Below are 20,350 nucleotides of genomic sequence, written 5' to 3' on the forward strand. Positions count from 1 at the left end.
GTCCACTCCTGGGCACCCCCCAGGTGCAGCCAGGCATCCCAGCGCTTTTGGGGCCGTTGTGGAGACTAAGCAAGCTATTGCCCAGAGTTGCAGCGTGGGACCCATGTTCAGAACAGGCACTGAGGCGAGAATATCCAGTCAGGGGAATTAATGAGCCGCAGACCCGCCGAGGCGGGAATCGAACCCTGGTCCCTGAACAGAGCTCTGCATCAAGGTCTGCCTGCTCTAACCATTGAGCCACACTTCTCCACACTGGCAACTCTGAGACTCTAAGGGGCTTTCAGAACTACGGCAGGTGAGTGCAGACAACAGTATCCGAACTAACTGTAGTCAGTCGCAGCCGATATTTACAAGCTAGTCAGCTGTGCTTCTTAAAGCCGGCAGTGCACGTTTGGAATAGACACAATTCTGTCTTTGCCACCCACCCTTGAAGACAAGTGAATGCCGGGCAGATGGGGTTTAATTCCATAAATCAGTTGACGTATTTTTATTTGAGTCTGTTTGATTCCTATCCTATTGTCGCATTGTGATGTCCCTTTGTACACTCAATCGAATACCTCATGAGTGTTTATTAACCTTGCTCACCACAGCAGGGACACATGACTGACATTCGTCTCGGGCGCCCTCAATCGGATGTCCAGCTGTAGCTCTAGATGGAGGGAGAGTGCATACACTAATGTACAACCCGTAAATGTGGGCAATCAACTAACACCAATGAAAAATTTAAAGGGGAAGAAACATCTTACCGGCTCTGCTTCAACCCAATGTAGCACAAAATTTGCTTCCCGTTCTCTACCATGCAACACACCTGCATAGCACGCCGCAAGATTGAGTTTCCTAGTTTATTAAAAGGAGTATACCCTCCAGAGCGGGATGTCGCATTATGTCACAGGGACATGTAGCGGTAACAACTAGACCGCCTATGAGTGTCAGACTGTCTAAATAGCTGAGTAGGTGTAACATTTAGACCGCCTATAAGTGTGAGAGACTGCCTAAATTGCAGGGCTCCGGCAGACAGCTAAGGCGCTATAAATGCATGATAATGCATTTCAGTGTGGTAATGCGGACGTGATGTGTGGTACTTGACAGGGCTTAGATTGTGAAGGACCAGGTGCAGAACCCTGCCCTTTTGCGGTGACAGCATATCCTTCCGGGGGTAGGGGAGATTGCGCAGCATGATCGGAGGACACATGCTCAAGCCCAGGAGCTCTAGATTACATACTCTCTGTGCCCGATCTGCGCCACTATGATGACTTGGGCCTGAATGGTCCTGATATTCTTTAGAACTTGGGGCAGAAGAGGTATTGGCGGGAAAGAATACAGGAGTCCCAAGTTCCACTTTAGGTGGAACACGTCTCCAAGCGAGAGAGCCTTGGAAACTCCAATGTGCAGAACTGCTAATATTGCGCATTCTCGGTGGTGGCAAATTAATCAACCCAAAGAAAATCCCTTGATGGTCCAGCCATTTCCAGAGACGTAGGCACAGGGCCCAGGATGCCACTGCGCTCTGTTTGTTGCAATACCAAATGGAAGGCCTTTAATGCCAAACAGATGGGCCGGACTTCCAGGAGGTTGATATAGAGCCAGGCCTCTAATGTAGACCAGAGACCTCTGATCTCCACCTTTCTTATTTGGCCGCCCCAACCCAGAAGTGATGCATCTGTCACCGCTATCAGCTCTGGGTGGGGTAGGGAAAGGAGTCTGTTGCTGACCCAATAACTGTCCAATAACCACCACTGAAGATCTTTCGCAGTCTCCTCTGAAATCTGGATGTGGTAGGAAAGGTCCCCTTGATGTTGGGTCCACTGAGACTTCATATCCCACTGCAGAGCCTGCATATGCTACCAATTCAGAAAAGGGGGTGGTGATGAACAGAGTGTCTGAATTAAGCAGACCACTCTTACCCAGTCCAAAGATCAGGGCTTGATCCATCACCGTTATTTATCTCACTGCCCCATCCCAGCTCAGAACCTGGCTATATGCAAATTAGTCCGTCCCTGGCCCAGTGCATCATGGGAACAGGGCAGACCAAACTACCAAGCCAATTCTTCACCAGAAAAGGAGACAAGCTACCGGGGACCGGTTTCTGGCATTTCAGCCTCTTCGGCCCGGCTTGCTTGAATCCTGATGGAGCAGTGAGAAAGGGACTCATGTCTGAGTATACCCTGCCACACCTATAGTGGCCAAAAACGATTCAGAAAAGGGGGTGGTGATGAACAGAGTGTCTGAATTAAGCAGACCACTCTTACCCAGTCCAAAGATCAGGGCTTGATCCATCACCGTTATTTATCTCACTGCCCCATCCCAGCTCAGAACCTGGCTATATGCAAATTAGTCCGTCCCTGGCCCAGTGCATCATGGGAACAGGGCAGACCAAACTACCAAGCCAATTCTTCACCAGAAAAGGAGACAAGCTACCGGGGACCGGTTTCTGGCATTTCAGCCTCTTCGGCCCGGCTTGCTTGAATCCTGATGGAGCAGTGAGAAAGGGACTCATGTCTGAGTATACCCTGCCACACCTATAGTGGCCAAAAACGATTCAGAAAAGGGGGTGGTGATGAACAGAGTGTCTGAATTAAGCAGACCACTCTTACCCAGTCCAAAGATCAGGGCTTGATCCATCACCGTTATTTATCTCACTGCCCCATCCCAGCTCAGAACCTGGCTATATGCAAATTAGTCCGTCCCTGGCCCAGTGCATCATGGGAACAGGGCAGACCAAACTACCAAGCCAATTCTTCACCAGAAAAGGAGACAAGCTACCGGGGACCGGTTTCTGGCATTTCAGCCTCTTCGGCCCGGCTTGCTTGAATCCTGATGGAGCAGTGAGAAAGGGACTCATGTCTGAGTATACCCTGCCACACCTATAGTGGCCAAAAACGATTCAGAAAAGGGGGTGGTGATGAACAGAGTGTCTGAATTAAGCAGACCACTCTTACCCAGTCCAAAGATCAGGGCTTGATCCATCACCGTTATTTATCTCACTGCCCCATCCCAGCTCAGAACCTGGCTATATGCAAATTAGTCCGTCCCTGGCCCAGTGCATCATGGGAACAGGGCAGACCAAACTACCAAGCCAATTCTTCACCAGAAAAGGAGACAAGCTACCGGGGACCGGTTTCTGGCATTTCAGCCTCTTCGGCCCGGCTTGCTTGAATCCTGATGGAGCAGTGAGAAAGGGACTCATGTCTGAGTATACCCTGCCACACCTATAGTGGCCAAAAACGATTCAGAAAAGGGGGTGGTGATGAACAGAGTGTCTGAATTAAGCAGACCACTCTTACCCAGTCCAAAGATCAGGGCTTGATCCATCACCGTTATTTATCTCACTGCCCCATCCCAGCTCAGAACCTGGCTATATGCAAATTAGTCCGTCCCTGGCCCAGTGCATCATGGGAACAGGGCAGACCAAACTACCAAGCCAATTCTTCACCAGAAAAGGAGACAAGCTACCGGGGACCGGTTTCTGGCATTTCAGCCTCTTCGGCCCGGCTTGCTTGAATCCTGATGGAGCAGTGAGAAAGGGACTCATGTCTGAGTATACCCTGCCACACCTATAGTGGCCAAAAACGATTCAGAAAAGGGGGTGGTGATGAACAGAGTGTCTGAATTAAGCAGACCACTCTTACCCAGTCCAAAGATCAGGGCTTGATCCATCACCGTTATTTATCTCACTGCCCCATCCCAGCTCAGAACCTGGCTATATGCAAATTAGTCCGTCCCTGGCCCAGTGCATCATGGGAACAGGGCAGACCAAACTACCAAGCCAATTCTTCACCAGAAAAGGAGACAAGCTACCGGGGACCGGTTTCTGGCATTTCAGCCTCTTCGGCCCGGCTTGCTTGAATCCTGATGGAGCAGTGAGAAAGGGACTCATGTCTGAGTATACCCTGCCACACCTATAGTGGCCAAAAACGATTCAGAAAAGGGGGTGGTGATGAACAGAGTGTCTGAATTAAGCAGACCACTCTTACCCAGTCCAAAGATCAGGGCTTGATCCATCACCGTTATTTATCTCACTGCCCCATCCCAGCTCAGAACCTGGCTATATGCAAATTAGTCCGTCCCTGGCCCAGTGCATCATGGGAACAGGGCAGACCAAACTACCAAGCCAATTCTTCACCAGAAAAGGAGACAAGCTACCGGGGACCGGTTTCTGGCATTTCAGCCTCTTCGGCCCGGCTTGCTTGAATCCTGATGGAGCAGTGAGAAAGGGACTCATGTCTGAGTATACCCTGCCACACCTATAGTGGCCAAAAACGATTCAGAAAAGGGGGTGGTGATGAACAGAGTGTCTGAATTAAGCAGACCACTCTTACCCAGTCCAAAGATCAGGGCTTGATCCATCACCGTTATTTATCTCACTGCCCCATCCCAGCTCAGAACCTGGCTATATGCAAATTAGTCCGTCCCTGGCCCAGCGCATCATGGGAACAGGGCAGACCAAACTACCAAGCCAATTCTTCACCAGAAAAGGAGACAAGCTACCGGGGACCGGTTTCTGGCATTTCAGCCTCTTCGGCCCGGCTTGCTTGAATCCTGATGGAGCAGTGAGAAAGGGACTCATGTCTGAGTATACCCTGCCACACCTATAGTGGCCAAAAACGATTCAGAAAAGGGGGTGGTGATGAACAGAGTGTCTGAATTAAGCAGACCACTCTTACCCAGTCCAAAGATCAGGGCTTGATCCATCACCGTTATTTATCTCACTGCCCCATCCCAGCTCAGAACCTGGCTATATGCAAATTAGTCCGTCCCTGGCCCAGTGCATCATGGGAACAGGGCAGACCAAACTACCAAGCCAATTCTTCACCAGAAAAGGAGACAAGCTACCGGGGACCGGTTTCTGGCATTTCAGCCTCTTCGGCCCGGCTTGCTTGAATCCTGATGGAGCAGTGAGAAAGGGACTCATGTCTGAGTATACCCTGCCACACCTATAGTGGCCAAAAACGATTCAGAAAAGGGGGTGGTGATGAACAGAGTGTCTGAATTAAGCAGACCACTCTTACCCAGTCCAAAGATCAGGGCTTGATCCATCACCGTTATTTATCTCACTGCCCCATCCCAGCTCAGAACCTGGCTATATGCAAATTAGTCCGTCCCTGGCCCAGTGCTCAATGGCAGAAACCGGTCCCCGGAAGCTTGTTTCCTTCCCAGTGTAAGAATTGGCTTTTGTAGTCTGGTCTGCCCTGTTCCCATGATGCACTGGGCCAGGGACAGACTAATTTGCATACAGCCAGGTTCTGAAACTGGGATGGTGCAATGAGCTAAAAAACGGTGTTGGATCTAGCCCTGATCTCTTGACTGGGTGAGAGTACTCTGCTTAATTCAGAGACTCTGTCCATCACCACCCCTTGTTGTAAATTATTTTGTCCACCCTAAGCGTGGAAGGGTATACTCAGATGTGAGTCCCTTGCTCATTGCACCATCAGGATTCAAGCAAGCCGGGCCGAAGACGCCTGAAATGGCAGAAACCGGTCCCCGGAAGCTTGTTTCCTTCCCAGTGTAAGAATTGGCTTTTGTAGTCTGGTCTGCCCTGTTCCCATGATGCACTGGGCCAGGGACAGACTCATTTGCATACAGCCAGGTTCTGAAACTGGGATGGTGCAATGAGCTAAAAAACGGTGTTGGATCTAGCCCTGATCTCTTGACTGGGTGAGAGTACTCTGCTTAATTCAGAGACTCTGTCCATCACCACCCCTTGTTGTAAATTGCATATGCTACCAGGCATGCTTGACCAGCAGGAGGCCATCAGTCCCAGCAGCCTCAGAGTGGACCTAACTGAGATCTAGGAGAGAGGGTGAAAGTTTGGGATAATAGCCTGAATGTCCTAGACTCTCCTTCTTTCCTTTAAACTTTATTTCATTGTTTACCAGAAAAACTATAAAAGTACATCAATACAATCCATATACAAAAAACAGCAAGTTAAAAAGACAAAGATAAAAGACAACAAAAACCTATACACAGATGTTTGCCTAATTACCCACTTACACAGTATGCAACGTTTAAACTAACAATTCATTCACAAGTAGCTGCAAGTAGAATAAAGCATCCATAGTAAATGTTTTATGTTTCATATAGGTACCCTAATATATGGGCCCGGGTAATATCATACCCCTTCACCCACTTTACCTCCCCTTCAATACACAGTAACAAGCCTTTTAGGATTGTACCTGTACCTAGTTCTAGGTTTGGGCGCAGAAGGAGGGTTTGTCCTGAACAATAGAGTCCTATAACTTCATTATTAGACTCACACAGTATGAATGAATATTCATAAGGGTTCTTGGAAACCAGGCAGGGGCTACACCACCTGCATAATATCTACGTACAAGGTTCATCCCATATGTCATCCTCAAATCCAACAATGGCTAATACAAGAAACAAGGGACAAAGGAGCCCTAGATACTTTCTGTATAATTACAGCACATCTTACTAGTGTTACCTAGAGGGAAACGAGACTTCCAGGCCGACACACTGACCAGAGACGCTGAGGCTCCTGCATGCAGACGCTCCAGCTGACAGTGGTCCGACACATCCCTCGTGGGGAGTCCAACAAAAGACCAGGACGGTGTCCCACACTCTCTCACTTCAGGTAATGGGGTTAAACTAAACTTAGAGGGATTCTTGGCTTCACACCTACTCACATGCTAGGTACAAGTAGGTACATCTAGATAGATATTTTAGGAGTACGCGCTTCCTTTTATCATGCATTTATATTCTATGTCAGGACGGAGGCGAGGATTATGCAGTCCTTTCTTCTCTTTATTATAATAGCCGATTCAAAGAAAATAACATAAAACTTTCTGGAACTACAACTCCCATGAGCACATGGGGCACAGTGTCCATAGTAACCGCCAGCCAATGGTGATGGTGTCCTTGGTATAACTGGCTGTGACGTCCCTTCCGCTTCCTCTTTCTTCTCTGCTCGTCAGATAAGTCACTTTCATATCTTTCTGACTTGTGTGGTATTTTTTATTGTTTGAGATTCGTTAAGCGATTTGACCTAAGCTTTTATGCTATGTTTCTTGAAGTGTGCTTACTAGCGCTGTTGAGCTTTAATATCTTTTTGACTTGTGTGGTATTTTTTATTGTTTGAGATTCTTTAGGCGATTTGACCTAGGCTTTTATACTATCTTTCTTGAAGTGCGCTTACTAGCGCTGTTGAGCCGGCAGAGTGACGCGCGCCAGGCGCTGCTTGCGCCGTTACTGCCGCTTCCATCGCGGACCGTGTGAGGCGCGCCCTCGCGTTTTCCCCGGCTTTGTGGGGCGCCGTAGTGTGCGGAGAAGCTGCCCTCGCGGTCTTCTTCCCATCCTTGCGGAGCGCTGAGGCGGTCTACCTTTCGCCTCACCAACCCTCGCCTGACACCCTCTGCGGTGATCCTTGACTGCGCGTTGCGCGTGACGCCATCTGGTGGCGGAAACAGGTACTGCACCTGCATTTCGAGCAGATAGGCTGCAAGAGCATCGGCGAGGGGGCTGCCCTATTGTATTTTAGGATAAGGGCGTTTGGTGCTCACACCCTCACAGTATCCAACCTCAGTGCAGGCAATAAACCCCTTTCAGAAGGTAAAAAATGTATGCTTCTCCCAACCCTTGCCGCCGGCGGTGGGTCGCGCGTTTTTTCACAGGCTCTGTCACGGTGCTGGCGCCCTGGTGGGAAGGAGTGGACACTATTGCCCATAAGTTTTCCCGGGGTGTCTGGTACCGCAGGGCACGTCAATCGCGGACCTAGAGGCGCGCAGGGTGGGGGCAGGAATGCTGCTAAACGTCACGCGGGGCACCTGGGGGCGGAGTTGACCGCTTGAGAGACTCCTCCAGTAAGAGTGCGCGGACGCTAACACATATACCCTGCCGGGAGGGGTTCTTCCCCGGAGAAGATGGCGACGAGGTCGCCCCGGAAACGGACCATGTGGATGGTTTCCCCTTGGAGGGAGAGGGTGTTATGGATGAGGACTCCTCGGAGGATGAGGAGGAGCTTTTTCCGACGGCCTCTGGGGGCCCGGGAGGGTGATGAGTTTTACCACCCTTGAGTGTCGGAATGGATCCTGGATCCTAAGCTGGCGGCGTATGTCGCGGGTAACGTTCGCCAACCTCTGGACCAGGAGGCTTGGACGCGCATGCGGGGCGCATGCCCTCGCCCGAAATGGAGGACAGGTTGGCTGTCACCCCGGATATTAACAGCAAGGCGAAATGTTCTGCGCGTTCTTTGCGGAGTTCTTGACGGCTCCTAAGAAGGGCATAGATCGTTTATGGCTCAACTGTCAGGATGAGCTCCAGGACGCGGTGGGCCCCAGGACTCAGATCATCCAGTTGGCCGGACGGGCCAGGGAACCGGGGACGTCGATGTCCACGGAGGTCGTGGCAGGTTGGGCACGGCGAGCCCTGTGCTTCTTGAGTACTGCGAACTGTGCATTGGCGGCGGAGCAGAGGAGGTCTCTCCTCATTGCAATAGATTCTAGGCTTGGGGACCTGGCCTATTCAAATGTAGGGCCTATTGCATAAGGCAAGTTGTCTGGCGAACCTTTTTAATGGAATTAGACAAACCCGTCCTCACTTTCTCCGCTCTGGACAGAGCACGGACGTCAGCTAAAAAGATATTCTTGGATGGGTTTCTGCTGGGGCCGTAAGGGGTCCTAATACTAACAATACCAGCAGAGTCGTACAACGACCGGAACGACGGCCGACAGGCAAATTTCTACCCCGGTACAAGCGCCGGCAAAGGGGTGCGGAAGGGGCTTCCGTGGCGGAGCCACCGCACCAGGAGGTTCCTCCCCCTGTTTTTCCCCCGCCCTGGGGGGGGGAGGCTACGGGACCGTCTCCACGACCGGTGCAAAATCACTTCAGACCCGTGGGCTCTCCAAACAGTCCGGTTTTCCGGACAGAGTTCTACGGTTCACCCCGTCAGGGTGCAATCCCTCGCCCTCTAGTTTTCCTCCGAGGGCAGGGTTCTGCTCGGCAATGAAGCTACATTTTTGGTCCGGAAGGAGGACAAAGGATTTCGCCCGGTCATGACCCTGCTGCACTTCGTCAAATGGCCGGTCTACTGCCACTTCAAATGGAGGGGATTCATTCCCCGAGCGGTACCTTCCTCGGAGGGGGGATTGGATGATACGTCTGGACCTGACAGACGTCTACCGCTCAGTCCCCATCTTCCCGCCTCATCTGCGTTTTTCCCTATTCCTATGTGGCGGGGAGGTTTATCGAGTTTCTAGCGCTCCCCTTCGGCCTCTCTTCGGCCCCTTGGTGCTTTATGAAGCTCCTGCGGTCAGTGGTTTGGACACTGCGCGAGAGGGGCGTACAATGGATCATATATTTCGCCGATATACTACTTCTCGATCAATCGCGGAACCGGTTGCGCTGTAACTTGACTATTCTCTGCCCCAGGAGCTGGGGTTGGTAGTGACTTCCCTGAAGGCTGTCCTAATTTCGATGAGACAATTCTCTTTCTGGGGTTCCACATGGCCTCGGAGTCGGCCTCCCTCCTCATAGGGGCGCAGCTTCGCAGGAGCTCTCCCAAGTCCTACGGAAAGACGGAACCTCCCTTCGACGGCTAGCTAGACTCAGTAGCCTCCTTCCAGGCTCATTTCAGTAGCGAGATAGATGGCTCACTGGCAGTTCACTGGGACTGTGAGTGCTCTTTCGCTGCGGCGATATAACGATGGGGGGCCGCTGGTCGGAGGAGGAATTCCAGCTTCACGTCAATTACTTGGCGCTCCTCCAGCTTCACATCACTTGCTTTGAATCCCTAACGGGTTTCCGCGCGAGGAAGTCTCTGACTCAGAAGCAGATATAGGGCTGCTTCTTGCTGCGCATAGACAGGGTGTCAGCGGGACAGTACATTAATCGCCAGGGCGAGCCTCGGCATCGGGCCTTGGCAGACCTGACGTAGGACTTCGGCCACTATTGTTCGAAGAGGCGGATTTTGGTGTCGGCGGAGTATCTTCCGGGCACACAGAATTCAATTGTGGATTGGCATTCCAAGAACTTCCGCGACTTCAACAATTGGCGACTGCATCAGGCGGTCTTCCAGATCTTGATGGACTGGCGGGGGCCGTGCTCTGCGGACTTTTCGCGTCCCGCCTCAACCGTCAACCCCCGAGGTTTGTGAATTGGAGGCCGGGCCCGGAAACAACAGCAGTTCATGCGTTCTTGCAGGACTGTACACTGGAACAGGCTTATGCGTTCCCTTTTTTCTCATGGTCTCTCGAGTGGCGGCTCAAGTTTGCCGACAACAAGCGTCCCGGATCCTAGTGATCCTTTTTCTGGCGGGCCCAGGCCTGGTTCCCTCTATTGGACCTGTCTCGAGTCTGCCCGATTCGACTGCCCTGTTATCCTCTATCCCTCTATCGAACCTCACCCGCGGGTGCTTCTGATGATCTTGCACCTCCTGGCTTGGCGTTTTTTTTTTTCAGGGGTCGTTTGAAAGGCGGACGCCTTTCGGCGGAGGCTGAGGACCTCGTCTATAGAGCCTGGGCTCCGGGAACTGTCAAGAGGTGCCGCTAGGCTTAGCAACGGTGGCGTAGTTGGTGTCTGGGTAGACACGTAGGTCCTGTGGGGCAGGCGTTAGCCACTTCCTGTTTTTCTGGCCGTATGGGCCTACTCTGGACTAGCCTACCGGACTACTAATTTTGTCAGGTCCGCCATGTTGGTGGGACATGCCCACATCGACGGTAAACCGGCGGGGGAACACCCTTGGGTATGCAAACTTAGGTGGGGTCCAGACCCTCTAAGCCCCCGGAACCCAGGTACGAGTCCCTTTGGGACGTCAATTCCGTACTACGGTTCCTTTGCTCCTGGCGGGATAATCTATACCTTACCAGGAAGGAGTCGTCGAGCGAACTGGCGATCCTGCTGTGTCTGGTTTCGTGTAAACGCTTCTCGGACGTGAGGGCACTGGTTACTATGGCACGTATTCTCACCCTAGATGGAGTCACTTTAACGGTAGACCGACGCATGCTGTGTGTGGTGCGAGGCCTCAGGCGTCTGTGGATATGACGGCGGAATGTCGCCCCGGGAGAGCGTCAGCTCCTTATTGCTCTGCGGAACTCTTTAGGGCCGTCACGGCTCCATCCATCGCCCGGTGGGTTTGTTGGATCATGACGGAAGCGGGGGTGGATGTCACCAGGTTCGATGCTCACTCCGCGAGAGGAGCAATGGCCTCTAAGGCCGTGCAGGTGGGCGGTCGTCTGGAGGATATTGTGGCTATGGCGGACTAGTCCTCCGAGTCCACATTTAAGTAGTTTACTTAAGCCCGTCTATGGCGCGGCAGAACTGGTGGTGGATAGGCTTTAAACCTGCATAATCCTCGCCTCCGTCCTGACATAGAATGAAAAATTTCCTAGCTTACGTAACGGAAAGTTTCAATTCTATTAAGGACTAGGAGGCGAGGATTATCCCTCCCGAGACTTCTGGTCTCGACCCACCCGTAATCCTCGTATTTCGGTAAGTAGTGCCTTAATGTTTACTTTAATGTGTTATGAAGTAGTAACTCAACGTTACCTTAATGTGTTATGATGCTGTCTGGCCTACGTTGGCATACAGTTACGGTGTGTTCAAATGGATTGTGTTCTCCCTGACCTGGTTTCAATGGGGGGATGGATTCTTGGATGTGCGGTAGACTGCCTTTATATGCTTTCTTCCACGGAAGAAGAACAAGATAACAGTTGTCTTGTGTTGATTTAGGGCAAGACCAGACGGATTGATGAACGTTCCCGGGAGTTTTTCCTCACAGAGAAGAAGAGGAAGCGGAAGGGACGTCACAGCCAGTTATACCAAGGACACCATCACCATTGGCTGGCGGTTACTATGGACACTGTGCCCCATGTGCTCATGGGAGTTGTAGTTCCAGAAAGGTTTATGTTATTTTCTTTGAATCTGCTATTATAATAAAGAGAAGAAAGGACTGCATAATCCTCGCCTCCTAGTCCTTAATAGAATTGAAACTTTCCGTTACGTAAGCTAGGAAATTTTTCATTCATGTATATATTCATGATCATTGCAAAATGGTAGAATTGTACTATCATTTTATATTCACTGTACTTCTGATCATATATATCAGCTACTGTCTAATGGTTATTGCAGCACATCTATTTTACACTAGAAAAACAACTGTGCAATAATTTCTTATTGTAACACACCCAACTGTTTCTCCTGGGTAACTCTCTGAGACCAAATAAGTGAGTACAAGTGCCTGAGCGAAAAGTAGTACATTATTTCCACGATCCTGAGGGATCAGGGTTGTCATGTTCTAAGGTTGCCAGAAACGAAACTGTAAGAGGAGATTCAAGTGGCGCTGTGAGCTAGCTAAAGCAAAAAGGTTAACATTCTCGGTGGGGGTGCTCAGAGCCTGTCTGCAACCCACAGTTTATATTATACGGAACGTTCAGATCCTGTATAGGTAATATAGGAACTACACGACAAATGTAATCCTCTTAACAGTGGTAAGATAAATTTAAGTCTTAAGTTATCATACAAGCTACAAAACAATTCAAAGTGCATGGTGCTTTGTTCTGAAAACAAATCACAATGCCATGGTCCCAGACAATTTAACAAGTTCCATCCAGTTAAACTTCCTAAAAGGCAATGTAACAAATTAAATCTAAACCTATTTAGTGAATAGCAAATATAAACATTAAACACATACGATAAATATAGCTCTAAATAAGGACTAGTTCTCAGACGGGAGTATTCATTGATTATTAATTTGTCTATCCCCCTGAGCGAGAAACTTAGTTTTTTGTATTGTCCAACCCAAATCGACTTTAGCAATGCAGTCTGGAAATTGAAACAATTTGGGATGGCCCAGATCAGTAACAATTCTTAATATATCTGAGCCACAGGATATGTAGCCCCCCCTCTAGACCTACCAATCCCTTATTATCGTTTGATTTAACTCCAGCTCATTTCTTAACCAGATATTAATTCACCCTAATAGAGGGAGGAGTGCAAGGGTATCAGAAATATAGCCTAGCCCACATTCATCATGTACAACAAAAGGTGAAATACTCTGTGGAATAGATAACACTGTCCTTAAAAACCTATTTTCCACCACCTGAAGGTCTGAAGTTTCAGCATATCCCCACAAATAGGAACCATGAGATTGTGGTAAATAAATAAATAATACCTCTATTTTTGAATGGATAAATGAATAACAGATAGCTCAATAAATAAGAGTCAAGATTCGAGGTAGTAGGAGTTTGCAGGTTTAATACAGCATAAAGGACAGGAACAGGACAACCTGCACAGGAATAGGATGGCAGAGCCCGGCAGCTGCCGGGGCTGGATCTGGGATGAGCGCGCGCTGACATTTAATAACAATACACGATCATATATACTAAAACAGTTGCATTACAATACATACGATAGGCGGAGCAGTGGGTGTGGTCAATAGCAGTCGCGAAAGATAAGGGTGAAAGTAGGTGTAACAGAGGCGTATACATAGACATGTGATGCAAACGTAACAGAATATGTCATGAATGGGGCGGAAACATGGAGGGGGCTACCTAAGGAGTCGGGACCTCTAACCTGGTGGTGCGCGCAAACTTGGCAATGACGTGTTACTAGGAGAAGCTGGGGGGGCTACGAACTCTGTGCTAGGAGCAGAGACTGAAGTCTGGAGAGTCTGGAGAGTCAGGGCGACATGTACCTAAGCAGTATCTAGTATCTGATGTTTAGAGAACATGTTGATAGAATCCAAAAGTTATCAGGGTAAAGGCTAACAGACTCTAAGACTGGAGCATGCATTATTCTACATGTAGTGCGTGATGAAGAATATTAAATGACCATTAATACAGTATTTCCCTTACATGGAGACGTATGGGCTAGACAATGACGGAAACTATTGATGCAGTTCAGTAGCTTAGGAATGCAGAGAAGGAGGACTGAACTGATAACCGGAATCATAACATACTCTTGGCAGACTCAGAGGCAGAGCCAGGCTGAGCCGGGCACTGTGAGGCAGGAAGTAAGTGAAGGGTCAGGAACACAGGTGGGGGCTGTATCGCTCCTCAGCGAGGGCTCAGGAGACAGAAGCTGAAATCTGGTGTCCGGGCCCTTTTGGGGCCTAGGAACGGGGACTTTATAATGAAATAACGTGCACACTGAGAAACGTGGCAACGTAGCTTTACATAGGCCTGATATTCGTAGCTTTCACGAGAACTGGAAATAGACATACTAGAGATGGACACAACTAAAATTGCGTCTTTAATCGAACATGGGGAATACATATGCATATTTAATCATGCACACATAACATATGATGGAGGACGCGTAGGGACACAGAACATGGCAGAATTTACTTTTCCACATTCCCTCCTTGTCACTACGTTTCCATCAGGAAACATCAATATTCATGATACCATCTATCATTTCATACAGTATCATTTGCTCGTCTCGAATTTTCTGGGAACGGGATTTAGAACAGGACTTGGGACTAGGAATACAAGAGGTAGCACAAATGCCGCAAATCGCAGGGCCACATTGTATACAGAGGCAGCAGCTGAATATGATCGCTACTGCAATACCTAGAAAGGACAAGACTTTCCATCCCCAGGCGGAAATTATATTCCAGAACCAACCGGACCATGTCCAGGTGCCTGGATCTTGGTGTAACAGATGGGCAATTTTATGGAGTCTGGTTATAGCTGAATAAACAGACGGCGCGTTATTTGGAATGAAAATGCAGCAACTAGATCCGATGACTCTACAGGCCCCGCCCCTATCGGCCAGTATGACGTCAAGGACGAGACGATTCTGTAAAACGACAAATCTCATAGCAGATTGCTCTTCAGTTAAGTTACCTAGAGCAGAGGCAGTCTCATTTACTACAGCTTCAAGGGTTCTGGTTAACCTACGGATTAGCTTACTATTCTGGATAGGTCCTATAAAGAAGAAGAAACCTCTATTGAAATCTGTATACTGTTCTAGAGCAGTTTCAGTATAATCGACAATCGGGGACTCCCTTCTATGTCTAATGTGTACTAGATGTGTGTTTCTGTGATAATCAGATGGAGCTAGGAAAACTGGTGGCAGTAGGAAGGCAATGTAACAGGTTCCCTCCCAATCGAGGGGCAGACGAACATATGCAGTTTGACCACAAATAAAATAAGAATGACGTGAAGCTTTGAAAATAGATTTCCTACTGTCACCATACTTGACAATAGTAGTACAATCACTATGTCCTACATGTACGGAACCATAATTTCGGACACATAATTCGCCTTTGACTGGTAGTACTGAAATAGCAGGTAAGTCTGGAGTGGACTCAGACTGAACATTCAGGACCATGAAATTCGAAGAATAATTACCTAAATTGTAAACTTCATTCTCTAGATCTAACCCTGTTCTGTGGGGAAGACCTTGCTTGTCTGGGAAACATGTACTGTTAAGAAAAGACATATCTGTTGAGGATGACATTAACGTGGACCATGCTCCACACGAACCATTATGTGAAAATGGATAAGGAAAGAGTGGCAGAACTCCCTTCGGGGTCTGGAAAGGGGGGAGTCGACCACACACCCAACAATTAGTGGCATTGCTGGTCTGGTGTGAATAATGTAACATGCGGATAAAAGAATTGTTACGCATAGCGAGGCGGTAAGAGAGTTCATGAGGAGGCAGATCACTAAACGTGTGCTCTACTGTAACATTAGAAGACTTATTTACATGAGAAACTGGAAAATACAGGTAAAATGCATAACTGGTGCAGGAAATCATAATGCTGAGAAATAATATGAAACTTAGAAAAACGATACATCGGATTGAGTTTTGACTAACTCTCTCACTATGGGGGTCTATTTTATACATGTCAGAAACCGGTCTAACCGTTTCACCTAGGGGAGGACTTAGACAATCAAACTGGCTGACTTATTTTACTAGACCTTAACTTCAATTTATACTCCTGTTGCGGAGTTTTCTCTAACAGGGAGGGTGCAGTATCAGTGTCTTTTGCGGGACAGTCCTTAAGAATAGTACTTTGGCAGTCTTTAGAATCCTCGGAAATGTTCTTTGAGACAGGTTTCAGTCCATAAAATTTTTTAATATGCGAAAGATGCACCCAGCCTTTGCGTCCCTCCAACTTCACGGCTGTACGGGTGGCGAGGAGGACCTGTCGGGGCTCCTTCCAGCGAGGCTCCAGCGGACTTGAACGATCGAAATTTCGCACTAGGACCATGGATCCGGGAACGATTTCATGCGGTGCCACCTCGGTATTGTCTGGAAATGCGGCGGCAACCTGTGAACGACAAGAGTTGAGGGCAGACATCAAGGAAGCTAGGTAATCTGTCAGCATATTACTGGAAACATCGGTAATACTTCGGGGTCTAGGTGTACCCCACATGTTAGGGGGGCGGCCGAATACGACCTCGTACGGGGACAGACCTGATCTGGAATGTGCGACCATGCGCATGTAAAACAGAGCAACTGGCAGAGCTACTAACCAGTCCACACCTTTCTCTTGACAAACTTTTGCAATACGGATTTTCAAAGTCTGGTTATGTCTCTCTACGAGACCGGCTGCTTCAGGATGGCGTACACAATGGAACTTCCACTGGTACCCTAACAGAAGGGAAACGTGCTTCATGAGTTCAGATGAGAATGGCTGGCCGTTGTCAGAATATACGACTCTAGGGAGTCCGTAACGGGGGAAGAATTCACGAACCAACTGCTTGGCAGTGGTCGCGGCTGTGTAATCTGGGACTGGATATGCCTCTGTCCACCTGGACAAAGCGCATACAACTACAAGGACATACTTGAAACCTCGACATCGCTCCATCTGAATATAATCCATTTGGAGGACTTCAAAAGGGTGGTCAGGGGGCTGGAATCCACCTTGTTCCACCGGGACACTTTTACCTGGATTGAACTGACAACATATCATACAGGTACGGACTTTCTGCTTGGCTGCAGCTCGTAAATGCTTGTTGAACCAAATATTCTGGATACTGTCTAACATTGCTTTTTCTCCTAAATGTGCTGGACTATGTGCGGTATTGATAATGACTTGAACCATAGAGTCGGGGAGAAACCATGTGGCTCTACCCTTCGTTAACCATCCTTGATCTGTCTGGACCCCTCCTTGTTCGGACCATTTCTTGATTTCATCGGGAGTAGCATATAACTGGATATCTATGACGTCTTGAGTAGGGTCTTTAACTGTCATACATGTAGTCAGATCTGGAGTATGTGTCTGTGTCAGTTTAACTGGAATGTCAGGAGTCTGTGCTGTAAACTTGGCTGTACGATCTGCTAGATCATTACCTTGGGAAATAGTGTCAGTAACTTTCGTATGTGCTTTGCACTTCATGATAGCAATAGATGTCGGTAAATGTATTGCATCTAACAGAGCTTGAATAAGGAGACCATGCTGAATCTTGGTTCCATGAGAAGTCATGAAACCTCTCTCCTGCCAGAGCACTCCGAAGTCGTGTACGACTCCAAATGCATAACGTGAATCTGTGTAAACATTAACTTTCAGGTTCTTGGCGTGTATGCAGGCTTGTGTCAGAGCAACTAGCTCTGCTGCTTGAGCAGATAGGGTGTCAATACGGTGTGTCTCTATAACTTCAGTGTCAGTAGTCACTGCATACGCGGCGACTAGTTCTCCTGTACTTGTTCTCATACATGAACCATCCACATAAAGTGTCAGGTCGGGATCTGGTAATGGAGTATCTGTCAGATCTTGTCTTGGTTTTGTCATAATGTTGACTACTTCCACACAATCGTGTGTGGCAGAATTCGAAGTAACTGATGGTAACAGTGTAGCAGGATTTAAAACATTGCAGCGTCTGATTTCTATGTGTGGCTGAAACAGTGTCAATTCATAACCTGTTAAACGTGCAATTGTCAAGTGCTGAGTTTGTGTTCGGTTTAAAAGAACTTCCACGGAGTGTGGAACCTGTACTGTCAGGGAGTGTCCTAATACTATGGAATCACTTTGTCTGATAGCTAGTGCTGTGGCTGCAACTGACTTGAGGCACGCAGGCAGAGCCTGGGCTACAGGATCTAATGTGCTCGAAAAATAAGCACAGGGCTTGTATTGTCCTGCTTGATCTTGTGTGAGGACAGATAATGCTGTACCTTCGCGTTCAGTGACGAAAAGTGTAAAAGACTTACTGTAGTTCGGTGTAGTTAGAACAGGAGCTTGGCATAAAGCTTTCTTTAACTCATTAAAACTAAGTGTATGTTCAGATGTCCAAGGGAGGACAGTCGATACGGCTGCCTCCTGTGTCGTTAACTGTATCAGTGGTTTAGCTAGAAATGCATACTGAGGAATCCATTGTCTGCAATAAGAAGTAAGGCCGATAAAAGCACGTACCTCCTTCTGGGTCTTGGGCTGAGGAAGACTCGCTATTAACTGGATACGGTCTGGTGTCAACTGCCTACCCCTCTTGGACAGTAAGTGGCCTAAGTAGATCACTTGCTGGACACAGAATTGAAGCTTCGAAGGGGACACCTTGTGCCCCATCTCGGCTAGGAAATACAAGACTGTAAGGGATGCTCGCTCGCAAGCACGTTCAGAACGGGCTGTGATCAGTAGATCATCGACATACTGGAGCAGGGCAGTGTCAGTTGGCATGTGAATGTTGTCTAGTTGCCTCTTGAGTGCTTGACTGTAAATACTAGGACTTTCTGTGAAACCTTGAGGAGCTCGTGTGAATTTATAGCTCCTTCCATTTAAACAAAAACCGAAAAGGTACTGGCTGTCTGGATGAATGGGGACACTGAAAAATGCATTCTTGAGGTCGATGACTGAAAAAAATGAAGCTTCGGAATCAATGGCGGTCAATAGGGAAGAGATATCTGGGACAACTGGGTACTGCGGAATAATACATTTATTAAGCTCTCGAAGGTCAATCACTAATCGATATACTGGAGGTGCATTCGGATCAGTACGTTTCATGACTGGAATGATCGGAGAATTACATACATTGGAGTCAGTTTCTACAACTACTCCTTGAGCCATGAGCTCGTCAATAATTTTGGATAAGGCTGCTACAGCCTCTGGTGGCAATCTGTACTGTCTGATTCGTGGTAACACTACACCTGGCTTGAGAGTCACACGATGGGGTGTGATTTGCATAAAGCCAACATCAGTTGGACCTTGCGCCCATAGATGCTGCGGAACATTAGACAATCTTGGATCAAAATCTCGTAATACATAGTGACCCTTGAAGTCACGTAGGAACAATCGTATTCCCTCGGGGGAACAGCATATAACTGCACCTAACTCTTTCAGTGTCTTAATGCCTAATAGGTTTTCTGGACATGACTTAGTAAGTAACAGATCAGTAGTGCGGGACAATGGACCTACTTCTAGAGTAACTGGCTTTGATATTTCATTTACAATAGGCTTTCCTGAAAATCCAAGGGAAACATTTCTAGAGCCTGAGAGCGGAGCCCCTGGAACTTCGGCGTGGCTTATAGTGGTCCTACTTGCCCCTGTATCAATCAAAAACTTTCTGTCTTTCCCTAATACTTGACTGTGAACATAGGGACCCTCTTGATCTACAGGTATCTCGATGAGAGGCAAGCCTACCTCCCTCTCTAGGCTGTTTCATGAATATGGCTGATACTCTGGATACTCGGACTGAGCATACTGGTACATCTGCTGTGTAACATGCTGTGTTGCAGCAATAGGCTGCGGTGCTGTAACTGTCTGTTGTGCATTCTGTGGCTGAGGAGTCTGTGAAACTTGTTCTTGTCTAGGCGGACGTGGTCTTTCTTTAGTCTTACCGGTAGCTATGTTGTGTTTCAGAACTGCACACTCGTTTATAAAATGACCTGGCTGTTTACAATAATTGCAGTTCCCTTTAACGGGAGCTGCAGGATGACTGGCTTGATTCGGACCCCTCTTCTGACTGTCTTGAGGAACAGATTGTGCAACTAGTACTTTCATTTTCGTGTCTTTCATACGTTTCCTTTCATGTTCTTGTTCTTCTCTGATTCTATTCTGGTGATATTGGAGCATCTGTAACATCTGGGACGGGGTATTAGCTTGCCAGGTACTTTCGACTTTCAAAACTCGTTTTTTAATTGGTGGGCTTGAATTCTCGACTAATTTAGTAACAAAAAGATGAGGGTATGACTCACTACTTGTCTTGAGGCCACTGTTGATGCTAAAACATTTCTCAAATCTAGAATAATAATCACTAATATCTTCGTCTTGTTTCTGTTTACAGGCTGAGATTGCATCCCAGTCTTCCTTTCTAGTTGTCAATAATCTGGGTAAAACTTGTATTAACAATTCTGGTAATTCTTTACATTTATCTCCAAGACCGGTACCTGGTACTCGTGCCTTATCTTCGGCTTCTAGAACTGCCCAATCGATCTTTTTCTCTCCCACCTCCCATTC

The 20,350-nt window shown here is 48.1% G+C and overlaps 1 protein-coding gene and 1 long non-coding RNA gene across 51 annotated transcripts in view; one reads left to right on the forward strand and one right to left on the reverse strand.

Moving 5' to 3' along the window:
* Positions 1 to 11,816, forward strand: part of LOC144826379 (uncharacterized) — a 102,332-nt gene extending 90,516 nt beyond the window's left edge. Inside the window, exon 4 of the long non-coding RNA XR_013609812.1 lies at positions 11,683 to 11,816. This is a non-coding gene — a long non-coding RNA (uncharacterized LOC144826379). The remainder of the gene's footprint in view (positions 1 to 11,682) is intronic.
* Positions 1 to 20,350, reverse strand: part of NFIX (nuclear factor I X) — a 5,476,577-nt gene that overhangs the window by 1,915,357 nt on the left and 3,540,870 nt on the right. The gene's annotated exons all lie outside the window — the stretch shown is intronic.

This window comes from Lissotriton helveticus, chromosome 1_1 (assembly GCF_964261635.1).
Source record: "Lissotriton helveticus chromosome 1_1, aLisHel1.1, whole genome shotgun sequence".
In the NCBI taxonomy this organism is placed as follows: domain Eukaryota; kingdom Metazoa; phylum Chordata; class Amphibia; order Caudata; family Salamandridae; genus Lissotriton; species Lissotriton helveticus.